Source organism: Colobus angolensis, unplaced genomic scaffold (assembly GCF_000951035.1).
Source record: "Colobus angolensis palliatus isolate OR3802 unplaced genomic scaffold, Cang.pa_1.0 Scaffold321, whole genome shotgun sequence".
Classification (NCBI taxonomy): Eukaryota; Metazoa; Chordata; class Mammalia; order Primates; family Cercopithecidae; genus Colobus; species Colobus angolensis.
Window position 1 is genome coordinate 3,264,190 of NW_012116500.1, and position 22,815 is coordinate 3,287,004.

Genomic DNA, 22,815 nt, shown 5'->3' on the forward strand with positions numbered 1-22,815 from the left:
AAGACCACCCCCACTTCTGACATCAGTTGCAAGTTTAGGGATCCCCGAGACTACCTTCAGGTTTGACAATTTTCTAGAAAGATGACAAAACTCACAAAAGGGCTCGTACTCAACAGTTTTGGTTTATCAAAGTGAAAGGACGCAGATTAAAATGAGCCAAGGGGAGGGGCACATGGGGCAAGATCCAGGACTGTTGTAAGTGCCGGGCTTCTAGTAATCCTCTCGCACTGGAGTGTTGCAAACAGTGCTTTCTTCTCCTAGAAACATGATGTATGACAATTTGTATGCTGTGGGCCAACCACAGAAGCCCACCAAGCTTGTTGTCCAGAGTTCTTACTGGGGCTCAGTTACATAAACACGGTTGACCATATGCAAGGCTGACCTTTGTCTCCAGCTTCACAAAAAATCAATTGGATAGTGCACGGCCCAAGGGCCCTAACATAAATCACAGCGTTAGCATAGCCTACCTGGTGCAGTCCAAGGGACCCAGGTGAACAGTGACACTCATATCAAAAAGGACACTTCAAGGACTTAGCCATGATTTCCCAGGGCCAAGGGAAAAGATCAGAACTCTCTTTTAGCAAGGTTAATTGTTTACTACATATATATGAATAGGTATGTTTATGGTTTATATCTTTTCTTTAAAAATACAGTTTGGTTGTGTCAATTTTTCAGTTTCATATAAATGCTTAAGTATCATTTGTATAAGTCACACAAATATGTAGACCTTTTTAGCTTCATGTAAATTCCTCATGTAAATAATAATTAGATATGTACTTAAATATTTTGATTTGCTTCTCTCGAGTTTTATTTATTCTGTATTGAATTAATGATCTAGATATTCTTATCAAATATTAAGAATAAAGTCTTATTATCAGGTAAAGAGTAGAATTGATGATTATCTAAAGTACAACAATGAATTCAGCCTAGGTCTTCCAGCACAGACAGCTAAGGATTCCATTTATTCATGTTTATACCCCTCGTAGTCTGCTCTGAGTGACCTACAGGCCCCAGGACAAAATATAGTTATTTTTATTTTAATGGTCTGAAGAGTTAGCATTCACTTATCTTATTGATCAGCATCAGTTGTTAGGATCTCATCACATTATCTGCCCCAAACCTCCAACCGAGATGAAATCAATGACTGCCCAGGTCAGGGGTTAGAACACTTTTCTAAAAGGACCAGGTTGTAAATATTTTAAGATGTGCAGCTCATACCCTCTCCATTCCAAGTACTCACCTGCTGCCCTCATAGCATGGAAGAAGCCACAGACTATATATAAATAAGTGCGTATGGCTGTGCTCCAGAAAACCTTCATTGGTGCACAATGAAATTTTAATGTCATATAATTTTCACATGCCATGAAATCGTGCTGTTCTTTTGATGTGGTTTTCTTTTTTTTTTTGAGATAGAGTCTTGCTCTGTCCCCCGGGCTGGAGTGCAGTGGCGCGATCTCCGCTCACTGCAAGCTCCGCCTCCCGGGTTCACGCCATTCTCCTGCCTCAGCCTCCCAAGTAGCTGGGACTACAGGCACCCGCCACCACACCTGGCTAATTTTTTTTGTATTTTTAGTAGAGATGGGGTTTCACCGTGTTAGCCAGGATGGTCTTGATCTCCTGACCTTGTGATCCACCTGCCTCGGCCTCCCAAAATCTTTTGATTTTTTTTAACCATTTAAAAAAGTGAAAACGATTCTTAGCTCACAAGTCATATGCTAGCAGGCCAGATTTGGCCCATGGGCTACAGTTTGCCAAACCCTGGTCTAGGTTCATGAATTCAAGGATTCTAGAATGAAGTTCGGGTTTTTCATTTATAATAGAATATTCCTCACAGCTCCTAATTCATCAGTCTTACACCACTGACAACCATGAAAATGAATTATAACTCATTTAAAACCCATTTTGGAACCAAGTTTGTTTGTATTGCTTAGCTAAAAAATAAAAAAGGTTACATGTAGTAAATGGATTTCAGTAAACATCTGACCCAAACAACTGGCTAATGGTCTAGATCTTACCATCAAAGTAAAACAGATTAAGAGATTTCCATAATAATCCTCTGACATTAAGTCTGTAGACAGAATTTCTGTGACAGAAGAAGGGCTAGAATTTTCTTCTTTATCTCTCATTCAGTTCATATGGTAAAATAGAAGGTAGCCAACAGGTATCAGAATCCTCAAGGTAATATGGACCAACCCGAGTAAAATCTTATTTGTGTAGATGTAGTAGAAATCAAAAAATCAATTAATGCAGCAATATTATTTTACTCTGATGGGGAACAGCAAGTCTTCCACAAGTAAATTTCACTTCTGCGTTCACTGTAGGTCAGTGACCACAATGAAAAATTTACAAGAGCAAATGACACAAAATTAATCTCAGCTAGTTGTTACACATTGCTTCACTGTTTTTCTTAAAGAACAATTTTTTAAAAATTACATGTTAGCATAGAGCATATTTCACAAATTAGAGGACTTTGCTTCATGACTTCTATTTTCTTCATATTTAGGTCTACAGAGCTACACAAAGGAGTGATCCGGCCCATCAGGTAAGAGCTTGCTTCTTGCACAGACATAAGGTGTTCCGTTTGAAGAGTACCTGCTAGACAAGTACTGAGGTTGGTTGATTCGCTTGGCTTTAATTTTCTGCTTTTTGTCGTTCCTGGAATATAAACATTTCTGTTGTTTCTCTTTGCATTTTTTTTCTTCTGGATTCAGTTTACCATTGAATCTGATCCATTGTCTCTTTGGATCACATTTACATAACAGCCTACCTGTGGTTGGATATCAGCATTCCTGGATAACTGTTTGATTGCACATTTCTGTATTACGATTGCTTTTGTTCTATTGCTAGGTGTTTTCTTGTGTTTCCCCCAAAACGTCAATTTCTTTGTAAAAAGTCTTTTGAATAACAGTTATCAGGAGACTGTTCAGAAACTGAATTCTATGGGTCTATTTTGAGAGTGGAAGCAGTCTGCTGTATATGAACTCCATCACTCCTGGATTGACAACATGGCCCAGCAAGCCCCCAGTGCCACACTCACAGCACGCAGCAAGACCCTGTGAAAAGAGATCACACTTGCTTTGTCTTTTCTCTAATTTTGAGTATCAAAATAGCACCCAAATTTAAGACAATAATCAATTTGCCCTCTTAAATAATTTAACACAAGACATTTTGCCTACTATAGTATTTCAATATCCAGGGGCAAGAAGACTTATGAACAGCATAAAGGCAGCTAGAAGATACACAGAAATTGATCATCCATTTTCAAAACATTCTCACAGAAAGTCTGTTCAAAAGTTATTTTCCTCCCCCACTTCAGTTTTTAAATGTCATTGCAATTGAATGTTGAGCACTGCAAAATCCAGGGCGTTGTTACTGATAAATAACTCCTATTAATAGCGATTTCATTCATTGAAGCTTTTAATTCATTTTGGTTTTGTTGATTTTCATGCTTGTGTTTTCCATTCTTTTCAATACAGTCCATCTTTCTGTTTCTTTTTTCAATGTTTTAATCCAATTACCAGCCCCATAAACACGTATTTGCCACATCTACAGTAGGTGCACTGAGCTGTGAGAGGAAGTGATTTCTGATTACAGACAGGCTCATTTTCAAGGGGCAAGAGGAATAACATGCAGTGAACTGAATAAAAGAATAATGGAAAATACCTTGTTAGGTGACATATGGCACAGTTTTAGAGCACAGATGGGAAAGAAAAAGTTACTTAATCCTAAAATGCATATGCATTGCGTGGATAGCAGTTGTAATGTAGATGATATACAATGGGCTTGGTTATGAAAGAAAAAAAACCTTACAATTTCATTGCTCAAAAGTGTTCATTAAAATTAGGATTAGCCTCTCTAACTGAGAAGGTGACAAAAAGCAATTTAGATTCTTTAAAACTCTAAAAGAATTCTAGGGAATTCTTTCCCTAGAGTTTTGTCAATAGGAGGACCAAAGGCAAAAGTCATCAGGTAAGAGGGTCCCCAGGATCTCTGGATTTTCTATTTCTTCTCCTTTTCCTCTTTACTGATTTTCCTTCATTCCACTCCTTTTCAGGATTTCTACCTTTAGGGACCCCTACTGCCCCCAATACACAAAACAATCACACATACTTCCTGTACCTTTAGTTATTATTAATAACACCTTGGGGAATTACCTATGTTACAACTTTTACATATCAGAGGGATCCCTACCTCTGGATGAAGGGATGAAGCACGGATGATGGAGGACCGCGGTTATTTCAGTAGGAGTCAACAGATGGGCAGACATCTAGGGAGTAATAGGACCTTCACAAAACCCCTAGAATCATCATCAGATTGCACCATGAATTGCATTGTTCCTCTGTCAGGGTGCAAGTTGACATACGATTATCTGATTGTAGTCAGAGCCCGAACAAAGTGAGTTTGGAAACCAGATATTGCTGTTCTACATCCCGCCTTCTTACCAGGCATTTGAGCAATGACTTTGGGGGAGGGGTCAGGATATGGAAAATGATTTCCATTGCCAGAAGGTTCAGTAAAACAAAGTTTAAAAAGTAATAAGTAATGAGCCAGGCACAGTGGCTCATGCCTGTAATCCCAGGACTTTGAGAGGTCAAGGCGGGTGGATAGCTTGAGTACAGGAATTCAAGACCTAGCCTAGGCAACATTATGTGACTCTCGTGTTTACAAAACATAAACAAAATAAGCTGGGCATGAGGCAGGTGCCTGTGGTCCCAGCTACTCAGGAGGCTGAGGTGGGAGGATCGCCTGAGTCCAGGAGGTTGAGCCTGCAGTGAGCCGAGATTACATGACTGCACTCCAAAGTGGGTGACAGAGCAAGACCCTGTCTCAAAAAAAAAAAATAGCAATAAGAGCTTTGTCAAACTAGGACAGCTCCCATCCCAAGAATAGAACATCCTATTTTGAAGCTCCTAAATCTGAAAAACAGGTGCACAGTCAACAAGGTTTTCAGAAAACCCTGCAGGCACATCTTATTCACAGCACTAGGAGCTAGTTCACTGAGCCTTTAAGCATTGAGAGTTAAGATTTCCCACATCTCAGTGGATTCTCTTTGGTTGGAGCAAAACCAACAAAGACAGGAGGCAAAGTACAAACAATCACCGGAGACCAAAATATCAATTTCTTAGGCATAATGAAGGGCTTCAAACGGTTGTCAGGGCAAGTTAAGTGCAATGGTAACAAAGCAGGTAAACCCTATGCTTATTCTGTGCATGGTGTGGTTTTGATGATCCTCTAGGGACCAGGAGGCCAGAAGTATACAGAGTGGCTCAGATTTTGGTCTTTCTCTTCTTGGAGGCCAAAAGGAACTAGACTGTCAATCTGCTTTCCAGTGGTTTTATGCAGCATCATTCAACTGTACTTAGTGACACAGCTTTACCCATTTCTTTCCGTTCTTTAGGCAAACATTAAATCATAAAACTTTCCACAGTACTTAAGAGACATTTAGCTGCCAAACGATGAATCAAATGTGTGATTTAAACACTGAAATTCAAAGTTTAATGTCACTTTTATCATTTCATTTTATTATATACTATAAAATACAGAGCCGTAACCTATAATGACAATGGCAATTCTGTAGATTCACTTCTAATACTACCAGAATGTATTTTAGACAGATTGCAAAGTCCATACACAACTAACACACAGGGCTTTTGACTGTAGTTTTGGAGGTTTTATATGGTGTCTCAAAGGTCAGGTCCTAAAAATTCAGGAGGTGTTCTTCTGAATTCCACCTTAATATGAGGCTGATTTTATAGCCCAGGGCTCCTACTGAGAAAGAAGCCAGTTCCTTCTTTGCTGTGGGTTGAGACAAGTGTGAAAGAGTCTGTTTTCTAAGTAGACCACAGCCACGTTCGTGAGCTAAATAAAGAGAAGAAACACACATAAGACTGTTAGTAGGGGGAAACTGACATTTAGAAGGTGTCTAATCTAGTTTGGTTTTCTGCATTGATCAAATTCACCAAATAATTGTTTCCTAGTCCTCTTCCTTTATCTGAAGAGCCAGGGGAAAGAGGCCAGTTCAGAATGGTCATGGTGGCCTGGGAGTGGCTTGCCCTCCTTGATCTTTCATTGAGAGTATTCATAGCTACGCAAACTGCAGTTAATTTTTCAGGACCGTGCTGCTTAACATAACATGACATTTTATTTACAATTCAACAGTGTCAACATGGTGGTAATGATGTGAGAAGATGATTTCATTGTTGGCAAATAGATCTTTCAATTGGTTGATAAAACTGGGAGAGTGTTGATAGGATTGCAGATTACCTGGGAAAAATGTTTGAAGTTATTACCTTGGAAGTCTAAACGAGGTAGCTTTACCTGGAAACTTAACTGCTAAAATCTTTAATTTTACGTGGGTTTGAGTTTTTGGATATTTTTTCAGGGGTTTGTGTTGTTTTTTTTGTTTTTGTTTTTGTTTTGTTTTGTTTTGTTTTTTGGCAATCTCTTTTTTACTTGTTTTTTTCCAGTCAAACTGGGCAAAGTCCCCATTACGTTGGCACCCCTGAGATCCTCCCTTCCGGAGCGGTGATGTCGTTTGGCTTTGTGTCCCTGCCCAAATCTCACCTTGAGTTGTAATCATCCCCAGGTGTCAAGGGTGGGACCAGGTGGACATAACTGAATCATAGGATAGTTTCCCCTATACTGTCCTTGTGATAGTGAGTGAGTTCTCAAAAGATCTTATGGTTTTGTAAGGGGCTCCCCTCTTCACTTGGTTCTTGCTTCTCTTACCTGTCACCATGTATGACATGCCTGTTTCACCTTCCGCCATGCTCGTAAGTTTCCTGAGGCCTCCCTAGCCGTATGGAACTGTGAGTAAATTAAACATCTTTTCTTTATAAATTACCCAGTCTCAGATGTGTCTTCACAGCAGCATGAAGATAGACTGCTACCAGCAGGAAGTCAGATTTCTGCTACAAAAGACTTATTCCACTCTACTGGGTTGACTGGTCTCATGCCCAGTCTTACCTTGTTACATGTGGAACTCTGAGTCTGCCCTGGTCCCACCTTCTTGACAAAGTCTTACCTAGTGGTTTTCCTACCTAAATTCCTGATCTCCGGCCATTGTATGCTCCCTAACCCTCGTCTCAGGAACCAGCAGCACACATTCACTACCTGTTTCGATTCTGCTTTTCTATGCCCATGAAAACACCCTATACTTAAACTGTGGGGCTGGTTTTTCATTTCAGTATTTCACCAAGGAGGCCCTTGTGGAAGTGCTACACAGATGGGCACATGCAAAGTGCTGATACAGTGGACCTGAATTGTTTTTAATGGATACCAGTCACCTCTGCCCAAATGAACTACCATAGAAATACTAAAGGTTAACTTTCCTCCACCTCAGATTTGCTACTGACATTAACAGAACTCACTTGAGAGATGAATTTGCTCTTTAAAAATTTATTTCCTGTGCATTTTCTCTTCCTGTAAATGGGAACCTGGGATCTCATAAAACTGAATTAAAATTATCAAATACTATTGAACCAACCTAATGAAAATTTTAACCAAAAGTCATTGTAAATTAGGTATGTTCTATGCTGAGAACACAAGCCTTTGAAAAGTAGGTATTGTTCTTATGTAAACTCATGAATGGAGACTTCCTCGAATAAATTACTTCTTAATAACATCAGAGAGTCATTGGCTGGGTAAATATTTCCCTGGGGCACTCACTGAGATTCCTGAATTTAAATGTTCAATAGAACTTCATATTTGTCACCTTTACTAACGAATTTTTCTTTATGAAATCATTATTAGTGTGAAAAAGTTAAATTTTGTATCTAATTTCTAGAATTAATGCTGTTTAAAAGACCTCAAGGGGTTGAAAGTTTTCTTGCCGGGATGCAACATTTACATAATTTCTATTGCCCCGACGTTTACACTCTCCTACCCACTGTCAATTTGCTACCTGAGGCACGAGAAAGAAAAATGATCAGAACAGCCAGAATGTCTGGGAATTTCTGCAAATAGGAACAATGGATCTTCTCAAAAGAGCAGATAGCAAAATGATGTCTCCTAGTCTAACTTGGGATTCAAACATACAAAGCCTTACCATTGTTCTTTCTACAGTACAGACTCGCAGCAAGGGCTACTACTGCTGCTACATTTATGATATTCGTGAACAAGTTTATCACCATGGTTAAACAATTCCCCAAGTTACAAGGAATCTGTTTTGTTATAGTCAGTCTGGAGTTTTTATTTTTGAATTTAGGATTTTACCTGCATTTCTTTCATTTGAACATGACAGCAGATGGACTACGTTCTCTCTTATCAAAGCAAGAACTGTAGGTCCTGTAACTGCAGCTTGAAACTATCAGTATATCTCACATTGCAGAACACTTTAAGGTAGGAGATATAGTGCTTGTTTGTAAACAGATCTGGACTGCTTTTCCACATAAGGGATAGTGAAGCAATGCTATGACATTTCCAAGATGCCACTGCCTTGACTACAGTCAGAAAGAAAGACGCTAACAAATTATAACCACTGCCTTCCAGTGCTTCCCAGACCCGACCCAGCCCCCTCCAGTTTGTTTGTTTAACTAGACTCCCAAATTGATAGGTATCATTATGCACAATAGAGTAAGCCAATTGATAATAGCTGATGCATGTCCAGTACAGAGACAGTCCTGGGTACAACAGAGGGACCTCAATGTATTACTCCTTGATCACTGGTTATTCATGGCACCTTTATAATATTTACAGTATTTAGCATCCCTAAGAATTGAACCAATACTTTAAACCAATTCGTGATGATATGATTGGTTGTATGAAAATAAATTGTACCAGGCACTTTTTTTTTTTTTGGCTGGGCTCAGTGGCTCACGCCAGTAATCCAAACACTTTGAGATGAGAGTGTCACTTGAAGCCAAGAGTTTGAGGCCACCCTGAGCAACAAAACCAAACCCTGTGTATACCAAAAAACATTAATTAATTAATTGGGTGTGGTGATGCATGCCTGTAGTCCCAGCTACCTGGGAGGCTAAGGCAGGAGAATTGCTTGAGCCCAGGAATTCGAGGCTTCAGTGAACGATGCTCACACCACTGCACCCCAGGCTGGGCAACAGAACAAGACCCTATTGCTCTCTTAAAAAAAAAAAAAACAAGTAGTTAAATTTAAATTTTAAAGAAGAAAAAAGGTACCATTTCTGAGTACCATAATTTTTGTTACCTTTTATATTAGTCCATCCTCACACTGCTGTAAAAAACTACCTGAGACTGGGTAACTTGTGAAGAAAAGAGCTTTAATTGGCTCACAGCTGCACAGGCTTAACAGGAAGCATTACCGGGAGACCTCAGGAAACTGACGATCATGGTGGAGGGGGAGGGGGAAGCAAGGACCTTCTTCACATGGTGGCAGAAGAGAGAAAGAGTGAAGAGGGAAGTGCCACATACTTCTAAACCATCAGATCTTGTGAGGATTCACTCTCTATCATGAGAACAGCAAGGGGGAAAATCTGCCCCCATGATCCAATCACCTCCACCAGGTCCCTCCTCCAATACTGAGGATTACAAATCAACATGAGATTTGGGTGGGGACACAGAGCTATACCATGTCACCTTTGCAGTGTATCAGATTAAAAAGCACATTTCACAAAATCCTAACGTGAAAAATGAAAACTAGTATTTGAATATACCTCATAGCACTGTGAAATACTTTCAACATGCAGGCTAAAGACATGAACAGGAGTTACTCATGGATAGTTTATGACAATGAATTTACTCCTCAGCTCACACCAGAAAAGGCGTTCAAATCACACGAACCAAAACAGATTCACTGAAGAACCTGGATTAGCAAATAACTGAGAGTGTACACCAACCTCCTCAAACAAAGCCCTCTATTTAGCCAAGGAATTTCAATAGAATTGAAAGTTCATTCCACATTATGCAACAAATTTAATGAAATATATACATGTGAACAAAATTCTATGTCTGTACATAACATGTTCCTATTGCATTTCAGTAGAAATCAAACATGAAATCCCATAGAAGGTATTTCATTCAACAAGTATAGGTGGAGGACATTCCAAGCACCAGTGAGATCTACATGCAGAGACTCCAGTGGCAGGTTTCAGGATATACAAGATTGAGAATGAGGTTAAAATGATGACCATCTCCGTGGAACAAAAGCTAGGTGCTAGGAGCTATAGTCTCCAGTAATAGTGTTTCTCTTTGTATCACTTTTCTGAATTCTGACCCCTCTCCTCTTCTTCATTGGCTTCCAAGACTATATAGGTTTCCTCCTTGCCAGAAGATTCTCTACCTCACATTAGAAATTCCCAGAACTTTGCACCTTTCTCTTTGTGACTGGTTCATTACGATGCCTGAATTGCAGGTCTTACCCTCTGTCATATGATGTTCTCCAGACTGTAGCTTCCTTGAGTTAAAGGATTGAGTTTGCTTGAGCAAATCAAGCATGTTTCCTAGTCTATCAGCCTAGATGATTAAGATTATCTGTACATCTTACTAAGCGTTATCTTGTGTATGTATGTGTGTGCACAAACATAGATTAAAATAATACACTGTATATGATACAGTGAGTGCTAAAAGAAAAGTAGAGAATGAAGGCAAACATGCCTATCACTCCCATCAAGCATCCCATCAGTACACAATGGTTGACAACATGCAGGACCAGAAGACAGACCACCTGCATGCAAAATACCAGCTCATGGTGCACGCCTATAATCTCGGCACTTTGGGAGACTGAGGTGGGCAGATCACTTGAGGTCAGGGGTTCAAGAACAGCATGGCCATGATGGTGAAATCCCATCTCTACTAAAAATACAAAAATTAACCGAGTATGGTGGTGCACACCTGTAATGCCGGCTATTCAGGAGGCTGAGGCAGGAGAATCACTTGAACCAGGGAGGCAGAGGTTACAGTGAGCCAAGATCATGCCACTGCATTCCAGCATGGGTGACAGTGAGACTTTGTCTCAGAAAAACAAACAAATACCAGCTCAACCTCCTTCAAGCTGTATGTCCTTGAGGAACTTATTTTTCTTTCATTGTCTCAGTTTTCTTTTCAGAGAAATGGGAAATCACCATATTCCTAGGATTATGATGATTTTTAAGGTACATGTTTAAGGATTAGAAAAAAAAATATGTTTAAGATGTTTGGTATCCTAATTAGCACATTTATTATGATGATGTCCTGCCTTAGAAGGAGACAAAAAAAAAAAGTGGGTGTCCACCCATAGCAAACATCTGACCTGAGTTTGGGGTATGTTGAGCATAAAGCCTGAATATAGAGGGTAATAAATGAGAAGATGGAGACATTAACAAGGCTGGACGTTTGCAGTGGGACAGATGAACGGAGAATTAGTGATACATTACCAAAGCAGCTCTTGAATGACAAGCTGTCCACTGTCAATAAGGAGGTCCCCAGAAAACCCAGCTCATGAAGTAGGCACCAATGCATTGCTTAAGGCCAGGGTGTAAATTGGAAGCTAGATGGAGACCAGTCTGTGGGCATTGGTACGGTTGATATCTTAGTCTGTCCAGGCTGCTATAACAAAATACGCTAGACTCGGGGTCTCCTAAGCTACAAAAATTGATTGCTCACAGTTCTTGAGGCTGGGAAGTCTGAGGTCAAGACACTAGCAGATGCGGCTCCTGGTGAGGAACCTCTTTCAGGTTGCAGACCCCCAATCAGTAGCTGCATCCTCACTTGGCAAAAGGATGCTAGCTCTCTCCGGTTTCTTTTATAAAGACATGAATCTCATTCTTGAGGGCCTCACCCTCATGACCTCATCACATCCCATAGGCTCCAACCCCCAATACCATCACCTTGGATATTAGGTTTTTGGTTTGGTTTGGTTTGGTTTGAGACAGGGTCTTGCTCTGTCACCCAGGCTGGAGTCCAGTGGCACAATCGGATCTCGGCTCACTGCAGCCTGCATCTCCTGGCTTCAGGGAATTCTCCCACCTCAGCCTCCTGAGTAGCTGGGATTAGAGGCATGTGCCACCATGCCCAGCTAATTTTTGTATTTTTAGTAGAGACAGAGTTTCACCATGTTTGTCCAGGGTGGTCTCAAACTCCTCACCTCAGGTGATCTGCCTACTTCAGCCTCCCAAAGAAGAATATGTTTTAAACATATAAATTGGGGGGTGGGGCACACACCTTCAGACCTTAGCAGTTGGTGTGTTGTGTGATAACATCAAGCCCTATCTAAATAGCAGTCAGTTTATTTCATAGATCCTAAAAACGTGTTCAATATGACAGTAAATCTATGACAGAATATTCAATTTCACTACAAAATGGCTCCAGGAAAAGATCTGAAGCCAATGGAATTGATTAATTGAGCTCAGATTGGTAGAACAGTCCCATAAATCAGGTGGCTCCTGTGACTTTATGCGGACGAACTGACTTTGAGCTCCGCTTTGATTCCTTCATCTGGAACAAGTAAATAACAAAACCAACATCTCTCAGGATGCAGGGAGGATTAATAAGAAAGACAAAACCTATGAAAGTGCTTAGCAAAGTATTTGATATACATATGTAACGTTCTTTTCTTTGCTTTTCCTAATTTCATCTACAAAATTACATACCCACGTGTTTTCAGAATAATTCATCCAAGCCACAGACCAGCTGCCTTCTCAGTAAACTGCAGGTCTGGGTGAGGTGTGTATTTAATAGCTTGCTTGTGCAACCAACATGTTTTGGTCTCAGCTACTTCCCGGCTGACTTCTGCTTTATTCTCTCTCACTTTACAGAAAAGTCAGCAATGAAAGACTTCTCATAGCGGTCATCGATTTGCTATCACAAACAAATCATGAAAGACAGTACAAAAATTAAAGACCCATCTTTACATGCCAACACAAAAGGAAGGGTGTCTAGAGGCAGTCTTTTCAAAAACAGCCACACACTGTCATCACCATCTTAATCATCACTCTTGATTATAAAATTCAGTAATGAATTCTGTCTTTGAAACTAGCTTGCAGTGTGGCTTTAGGTAAATATATAATATACTCGTAAATGTGTACATATAATACATAATTATATAATATGCTAGTAAATTAGTGTATATAAAAATACTTGTATAATATATAGTATCCATATACTAGTGTGTTACCTATGTATATTTATATAACATATATATTTGAATTTTCTCACAATAAAATACCTCAGCTTCCTCACAGAATTTTTTTCATGAACAAGTATAATAGTAGATGCAAAAGATGCTTTAAAAAATGAAATATTTCCCCAATTCTGTGCATTCGTGTCTGTATATATACACATACATATCAAATTTACAAAAGAAAATAATACATGTTTTTGAGGACACCTCTAAGTTACTTTCTTTCTGATAGTAAAGTAACAATCATGACAGTAATTATTCAATCAGGATTTCAATATAATCTGTGGGTCCCATAAGGACTTCTTTTTGTGCTTCCTGGGTCTGGCAGGTGGTAGAGATGGGGATATCAATGGTGAGGAATTCATATGCAGTTTTTGTCCTTGTGGAAATGGATACTTAGACAGTTAGCAAATTACTGCAAATTGTCTCAGCACTGTATGGATAAGAACAGAGCAAATAAGCTATCATGAAAGTATTCCAGGAGGAAGTGACATTTGATCTGTCTGCATGGTGATTTGCAGTTATCTAGGTAGACAGATAGTGCAGGGGAATGGGAAAGAGGTGACTGGTGAGGAGGCACCTCCCAGACAGAGGGGGTTGCCTGACTGCAGATGGCTTGTACATTTGAGGAACTGAAAGAAGACTGGAAAAGTGAGAGAGGCCAGGATTGCCAGAGAAGGACGGACTTTGTTGGGGCCTTGCTGATCGTTGTAAAGATTTCGGTCTTTCAGAGCCGTGAAACGACTTCTGGCTTTTTAGTTCGAGTGAAGGGATTTGTGTTTCCTGAATGGTGTCTCTGGTGGCCTGTTGGGAAGAATAGAACAGCATCGTCGTGGTTTCCAGTTCTCACAGCCTTTTCCCTCCATCTTCATGGAGACTGCTCTGATGTGTGTAGCAGCCGCAGAGGCCCAGATACTGAAATGCTGGTATTTCAGCATTTCCCTAAAAAGCTTCGCCTCCACCTTAAGCTGCGAATTTCACCCCCACTAGGTAGCTGGAATTCCCAGACAAAAGGTTTACCCCTTTGGATTTCAGCCTTGTCCTTGTTCAAATGCTAAAAACATGCTGAAAAGTAACACAGAAACTCTGTGCGTGCATTGCACCTCGACATGGATAAATCATTGAATCATTGCCTGGCAAGAGGTTTTATTCAGGAAGAGGCGGAATGAGAGACCCAATGCAGGAAGGCTGATCAGGAACATGAGCAACCCCAGGGAAGAGGGAAAAGAAGAAAGGGAGGCCCGAGGCTGGGTTCACAGACTCTGCAGTTCATTCCAGTCACTTCCTTTTGGGAGAACTGTTTGCATGCAGCCTCTGAAGGAGCGAAGGATGTGCCATCCCAAAATACACCAGATTGTTATATTGATTATTTTGAGTTGACCGCCTTCTAGAAATTGTAGAAATACAGGAAGGACCCGTCTCTTCCTGCATGCAGTATAGATAGCATAAAGATTCCTCTGGGAGGGGCCTCATACCTGTACCAAGGCGAGAAAACAACCCTCATCACCAGAGACTGAGCACTGGGGCCTCCAATGGACCTGAATTAATAGACTTCTCAAAGTAACGCTTACTTCTATTACTTTCACACTCCCTGCTCCCATATATCTCCTAGTGACTCCTGCAGAAATTGACTGCCCCTAGCCACATATTCTTTGTCCCATAATTTCTTCTCAAATTGATCATTCTTTGCCTAAAAAGTATAAAAGCAACTTCCTTTGGCTACTTCTTCATCTCTCTCTCTCTCTCGAGAAGATCTCTATGTATGCGTAAAGCTAATACAATTTATATGCTTCTTTCTCGTTCATCAGCCTGGTGCCAGTTTGGTTGCTAGTTTCAGCCAAAGGGCTCACATAAGAATTTCAGGGAGATTGGAGGTGACCTCTGACTCTCCTACACCTCCACCTACCAAGTTCTGGCTTTATCTTTTATTCTACTATACTTCAACTCAAGGACCCAACCTTGATGTCTCTCTCTGTCCCACTACAATAAGTATGAACAATAAAACCTGATTTATCAGTGGCCCTCAGGTATGGCAACTCACAACAACTCAAGGTGGCATTTGCATTTCTGCTAGAATGAAACATCATGCATGCCCAGCCAGAGACAATGGCAGGAGGCTACAGGGAGCTGGGAGGAAGAAGAACATCTTCCCCGAGTCCTGAGCCTAGGCAGAGGCTAATGTTTTCCCAACCTGCTCAGAAGGATTAGACAGACAAAACACAGAAAGAGATGCAAATATCTCCAGGAACTAGGACAAGTATGAGCTCAGCTCCAAATGTCAATTACTGGAAGTCTCCAGAGCCTGGTTAAAAATAGATATGCAGGTTTCTTTGTTCACTTGTCAGAAAGGGTCATCCCATCACATCAGATTTCCATCACTCTCTTATCACCCAATAGCTGAGTTGTCAACCATTTGCAACTGTAAGTCTTGGTTACATTGCTGTCACAGGTTCCAAATTAGCACATGTCCTTTCTACTTTATCCAAATACCCCGGGCTCCAGGTTTCACAGGAAATGCATGGAGAGGCTCATGAACATAATATGTGTAAGCATTACTATAACCAGGCTGTCATTGTTGTTGTTTTTCAAATGCCTATGTATGTTTGTGCAAAGACAGAGAAAGGATGGAAGCAGAGACCAGTGACAAATCGCCCATAAGCGAGATGGGTAACCAAGAGGTAGTGCAGGGTACTGCTGGGGAGAACCACATCCCATTTTCCATTTCTGCTGTTACCTCGCTTAGAGACCGTGAGAAAGTCCCTCATGCTGCAGTTTTCCCCTTCCCTGTAGTGAGATGAATCCCTAGCTACCCACCTTTGCCCAAGAAATACTGTACAAATGAATTAGATTTAGTCTGAATGTCTCATGAACTTCTCTTGTAAAAAGTGCTTAAATTTGCAGTCAACTCCAAATTAGACTTGGTAATTGAAGGAGCAGCGGTACCGATATTCCCAAATAACAGACAATCTAAAAGTCATTTTGACTTGATTCTGGTATGCAGTGTCTGATTTTGGAGGGAGCAGCGGATTTGCTTCCCTAATTAGTTTTAGCTTAAGCTGGTATTAAACTTATATTCTATTCCATTCCGTGAGCCCCGCCTGGCTTGAAACAAAAAGAGGAGGAACAGGAAAGAGAGGGCCAAAATGTAAATGTTACCACTAAAAATGGGGAGAAGGGGGAAACAGTCACAAAACAAATGATTTACAAAATCTCAATCAATCTAGATTTAACTTTAGAAAGAGGAAGGTATGCTGAACTTCTGGTGGTACGCATACCTTCTTTCTTTTGGCTAGAGATTTTCTTTTCACTTGACCGGCCCCTTTATGTCTCTGACCTATGAGTTTTGAAATTTAACCTTGCTAAAGAACTCTTCCCAGCCCGCCAGTCCAAATAAATCACTGTAGTTGTATCAACGTTTGGGCCACCTTAGCCAAGCTTATTACATCTCTACAGTAATTCCTCCCACAAATAAACAAGGATTTTAAGAATTTGCTGTCTCTCTAAAAACTATTGCAGACCCATTTTGGGTAACAAAATTTTATTAGAACTCAGGTGGACTTTTGAGACAGAGTCTCGCTCTGTCGCCTGGGCTGGAGTGCCGTGGCACAATCTTGGCTTGCTGCAACCTCCGCCTCCCAGGTTTAAGTGATACTCCTGCCTCAGCCTCCTGAGTAGCTGGGGTTACAGGTGCCCGCCACTAGGCCCAGCTAATTTTTTGTATTTTTAGTAGAGACGGGTTTTTGCCATGTTGCCCACGCTGGTCTCAAACTCCTGACCTTGTGGTTCACCCACCTAGGCCTCCCAAAGTGCTGGAATTATAGGCATAAGCCACTGTGCCAACCCCTTTTCAAAAATATAACAATTTTATTTCTCTGGCCGTTTCTTTATTTACGTTTTTTCCCCAAAAATAGCTACAAAAGCAGAGATCCTGCAGAATTGACTCTTTTAAAACCATTTACAGGGTTTACCCAAAGGGTCATCCCGTTCTCCTTGACAGCATCAGCAATTCCGTTATCTCCTCCAGACCCAACCCGACCTCTTCAGAACCTGCAGGCGTTGGAAAGCAGCACCTTCTGTTGCTCTGTCTTTGACCTACAGATTCTATAAAATAACAACTGACATTTATAGTTCTTACCATGTGCGGCGAACTGTTCTTCTAAGCACTTCATATGTATTAATTCCTTTAGTTACAACTCTACAGAGAGTTGTAATTGTCTGCTTTTTACAGATGAGGAAACCTGAGTAGGGAGATATTAAATAAATTTCAGAACATGACTCAGCTAGTCCGTGTTCGTGTGAGAATTCGCAGCCAGGCATGCTGATTCCAGGGCACAGGTTTCTACTCCACACCTCCCCCTAAATGGTGCAGGCCTGACTTAACCAACAGTGAGACTGTCTTTCTATCCTGCCCAGGATCCAGATAGATCCTCCCCACTGGGGCTCTACGAAGGATACAGGACATAATACTGAAGATTGAACCTGAAAACATAACCCTTTCAACTATCAATCGTCTCTCACTGGCTCTCAATCATCAATTAAAGCAGAATGTCTAGAGATGCGGAATGATGTTTTTAAATAGCTCCCTAGATGGTTCTAATGTACAGCTAGGGTTGAGAACCATCCATCAACATGAATAGAAGGGAGAGGAGGAGAAGAGCATATAAAATGATGGGTAATAACAAAAATCGAGGTACATTACATTCTGAATCCCAACATTACCCCTGAGTATGCATCCCATTCAGCACACAAAAATGTGTAGCATTCTCTCAGACAAGGGAGAATTGAGTGCAACTAAGTTAGACCTCCTTGTTTCCCGAAGGTAGGATCACAGAACCCTAATCAATACAGCAGTGTAGTAGGCTGGGATGCTAACTTATAACAATCTCTTCTGCCTTGAAAGATCTGTGATTTTATAGACAAAATATTCCAATATTGCTGAATGGCAGCCATACAATGAATTAAAATATCCTTTTACCTCTGTTTTTTCACTTTGCATTGACGATGGAACTTCTGTCATTCTCACTTCAGTACTCTGTAAGCCAGATAATTATTTGAAACCCCTGCAGTCCCAGTGCCATGTCTGAGCAAAGATTTAATGTCTGATTCCTAGAGTGAGATTTCTGATTACCAAGACTTCATTATCTTTATGAAACAAGCGACAGTACACTGACTGATGTACAGGGAAGTTTTATCATAGACTGTTAAGTCTGAACGACCATTGTCAAAACAAATAGAGGAAGCATATTGTGTGATTTACCTTCCTTGATTTTTTTTCCCTGTCTGTTTGCATACCCACTCATCTGCAAGACTGTAAGTCACAATGGGGCTCTCTGTCATTAGTCTGAATTAGGAAGTTTCTACTGTATTTTGGAAATCAAATTGAAGTCCTCAGGAGGTTGAATGCTCGAAATTATCTAAATGATTTTCATTATTGTAGCTCAGATTTTTATTAAACATGTTACTGCTTTCCAGAAATAATGAACAGTAATATAATAATTAATAATCAAACATACATCAAGGGGTACTTCATTTCAAACTAAAAAATTAAAAGGCTGGTGATCAGCATCCCTGGCAGTGGAGTGGAGTCTCCCATTTCGCTAGGAGACACATTAGCTGGGTAGTTAGGGCCTAGTTAACTCACAGGCAGGCACACTGCTTCCTCCCTCATCACGCTGTCTGAACATCTGTCTCCTGCATCATGTCTGTTCAGTCCTAGCACATGCTTCAGACATGGAAGTAGAAGTTTTAATTACGTTCATAGTATTTAATAGCAAGAGAATGCCATCCCTGTTAAAACGCTCACCCACCCCAGCCCCAGATCAGCCAAGCAGGAGTGCAGGAGATTATATAAGAATTTTTTTCCTTTTTTTTTTTTTTTTTTGGTTGGCCGTGGTGGCTCATGCCTATAATCCGAACAAGTTGAGAAGCCAAGGTGGAAGAATCCCTTGAGGCCAGGAATTCAAGATCAGCTTGGGCAATAAGGCGAGACCTGCTTTTTGCAGAAAATTTTAAAAGTAGCCAGCAGTGGTGGTACAAGCCTGTAATCCTGGCTACTCGGGAGTCTGAGGTCGGAAGATCGCTTGAGCCCAGGTGTGTGAGGTTGCAGTGACCTGTGATCGTGCCACTGCACTCCAGCCTGGGCATCAGAGCTAGACCTTCACTCTAAAAGAAAAAAAATAAGGAATTTTCTTCTCTCCTATTCATCCTACCCTACTTTTCTTCTAGATTATTCCACACATGAACATAGCCACAAAATAAATTTGTGAAGCTCCCAAACTCTGTGTGTGTGTGAGTCCCATTTTCTTCTTTCTTCCCCCTCTCTCAGAAGTCAGCCTCCTTTCCTGTTGGAAAAAAAAAAAAAAACCTCAGGGTGAGACTTTTCCTTAGCCATGGAGTAACTCACAAAGTATTTGTGTTTAAATATTTAACTTACTATGATGGGATGAAAGGCTGTGATTGAACTACAGGGAGAGAAAGGGAGCGGTGGAAGTGCAGGGTAAAGAAACTCCACCTAAAATTATATGCAAAAATCTAGAGTGGAGCCTACAACTTGGTGTTTACTCATTTAGCACTTAGGAGATCAGAAAAGAGCATAATGAGTTTGGGTTTGTATCTTTCCCCCAAAAGCTTCTTGAATGTCCCCTGTCACTGCGCTGCTAAAATCACGATGGAGTCCAGATTCTTTTTAACCCACTTAGATGATTGGATGTCCCCAGGTCCTAGTTCATGTATAACGTTTGGCAACCTCGTAACACAGGACGCCCATTCACCTGTAGAAGCCTGTGTGGCCCAGTTCACCATGAACAATTCTAAATTACGCCACTCGGCCAGTGGAATCAGTCCTTGTGTTGCCCATTGATCTCTAGAATGCACCAGATGATAAATCAGATGGTCACCTACTTATGATGTCCTTCACCGTCAGGCCCAGCCTCCACCCTGGTCTTCCTTCACTCACTGGTGCCACACTCTACATCCCAGCCAGACTGAGCTAACTTTGAACTATTTAAAATGTCTTTAACTTGCCAATTACACAAGGTGTTCTCTCAGTCTGCAGCGGGTGTCTCCCCTTCCTCCCTCCCTTCCCACTCCATCCCTGACTATTTTAGTCTCATCTTTCAAGTTTCAGAGTATATGACGCTTCTTTCAGGAAGCCAAGACTAGCCAGGAGTCTCTTCTACATGTACTTTTCTCAGTGGTACCTGATACATCATGTTGCTTTGATGAGATCCTCAAAGGATAGATCCTTATTTATCTAGCACCTAGGACAGCACTTGGCACTAAGTAGACACTCACCAAAACTTGCATTTCTTGAATGAGCGGGTGAATAAACGAGTGAATGGATGTCAGTGGTGCAGGGGAAGTTTGCATTAATTCATCTCCCTGTTCATATGACTACTCCTGGCCTGAATGTTCCTCCAGCCCAGAACCATGAGCATCCTCCATCAACATCCTCCACTTACAGAGTCTTAAGCCAGAGTGTCTCCAGAGTAAAGAAAGGCCTATGACCCTCAGGACACTCAAGGATGGGAAGAAAAGGGGTGAAAAGAAGTGAAATCCTCCAAATAGGAAAACATGGTAGAATTCATGAGGTTTCACCCCATAAAATGAACAGCAAGGGCTCAAGTTTTCCAAAAAGCCAGCTATGAGCAGCATATGGTATTAGAAAACGAAGACTTGAAGAACTCAAGTGAATTGTCAAAAGTTACAGAGGGGTTAGTGGCAGAGTCAAGAAAAATACTCAGATTTCCAGATACAAAGTCCAGTGACCTTTGTTTGCCTAGATTTTACAACTTTAAACCCTTCCATTTTACCAAAACCTTAGGCAGATAGATTTACAAGCCATGCAAAGATATTACCATCTCTGTGCTCCTGCTGCTGCTTTGAAGAAGAGAAGATAAAGCCAATGAAAATATCAAACAAAGCTCAGAAGGCCTTTAATGTTACAAGCATGAACGTAACTATTCCAACAAGACTAGCCTACGACTCAGATTTCATCTTCCCAATGTCATCCCGACTCAGGAGTTTTTCAGTCCTAGAGGGTCAGTGCTGAAGTCCTGAGCTCTGGCATTTGGGGGTTGCTGGTTTTCCTTCAATGTATCAATCTGGGTTAAATATTCAAATTCATTTGAAATGCTGGCTCTTTGAGTGTGAGTACTCTAGTAAAGCTATAAATAGCGAGTCAATTTTAGGGTGCTATTTTCAGATGCCAGATTTTACAATCACACAGTTTGACTTAGAAGTTCTCCAGTTGGAACTATATCCTCAATCTCCAGATAATTTCTTAAATATCAGCAAAATCCTGGACACCTGATGCTCTGAGGAACTTTTTATTATGTCAAGCAGGGTAAAATATATATATATATATATGTGTGTATATATATATGTGTGTGTGTATATATATATATATTTAGTCTGGGGTAGGAAAAATTGTGCACCCAAATGAAGTAAATGTCAGGTCATGGTGAAATGATAGTTGTCACTAAATATTTGAATGGTGATGATGTTAGATGCCTTCCTTACTAATCTACATGGCAAAACTAGAAAAATTGAATGAAGTATACGAAGACAGAAATCTGGTTCACATGAAGGAAAGCATCCTTCCCTATCAGAGGTGGTCGACAATAAAAGAACCTGCCACAAGGATCTGTGATCAGCTTGTCAGTGCTGAAGCAGAAGCAGACGAGGTGGCCATCTGTCAAGGAGGCTGAAGACAAGATTCCTGCATTGGGTGGCAGGCTCAACAAGATCATCTCCTTTTTGATAATTTACTTCTTACAGTGGGCATTGCACCACTGAGATCCTATAAAGTGATTTTAATAAGGTTTGGATTATTCTTTTAAATCAACTATTACTAAGCATCTAAATTCACCCTTTGCTAAATTTTAATGTAGAGAGGACTTCAGGGACATTGGCCTAATCCCTACAAGGTGAAATACAAGCAGAAAAAAAAGGAATAAATATAATTTTACGCATTAGATACTACTTTAACGTATATTATTAATGCAAGTTAAAATGGAACAACTTCAGAGAAGAGTGACATTTCACCAATTATTGGCAGTTATTATCTTCATATAAACAAAGGCTTTAGGAGCTGATTTGGGAGAGAATAGCCATAAAAACACCAAACATTTGAGGCAGGGAGCAAATTCAAAAGGCAGAAAAGAAAAACATGAATGCATTGTTAAATTAGTGTTTCCCATTGCACAGTATTTCATTGCACTGGCCTAGTCCACAAGCTCAGAAACTCAGGATCATGTTTGGAAACTGTAAGCTCACAACCAGAAGACACTCTAGAATGCTACTGTCTGGCTTTACAGACAAGGAAATTGAGACCCAAGAAGGTGAACGGCTTCCCTGTAGTTCCTGAGATTCCACAGTGCTGAGAGACATTCGTACTCTTTCTGGTCAAAGTAATTAGTTTATGTATGGCTGGTACCTTGGTACACAGAACAACGACATTAAATGACCCTGAAGAAACAAAAGCAAAAAACCTGGCTTGGCATGTATAAAATACCTCCAAATTAAAACTTAACAAATATAATATCAGTGTGCAAAATGAATGGAAAGCAAGATAATATTACAGTGCTTCATAAGAAAAGTCAGTGACTTGGCTGGGCGCGGTGGCTCAAGCCTGTAATCCCAGCACTTTGGGGCACTTTGGGAGGCCGAGACGGGCGGATCACGAGGTCAGGAGTTCTAGACCATCCTGGCTAACAAGGTGAAACCCCATCTCTACTAAAAAT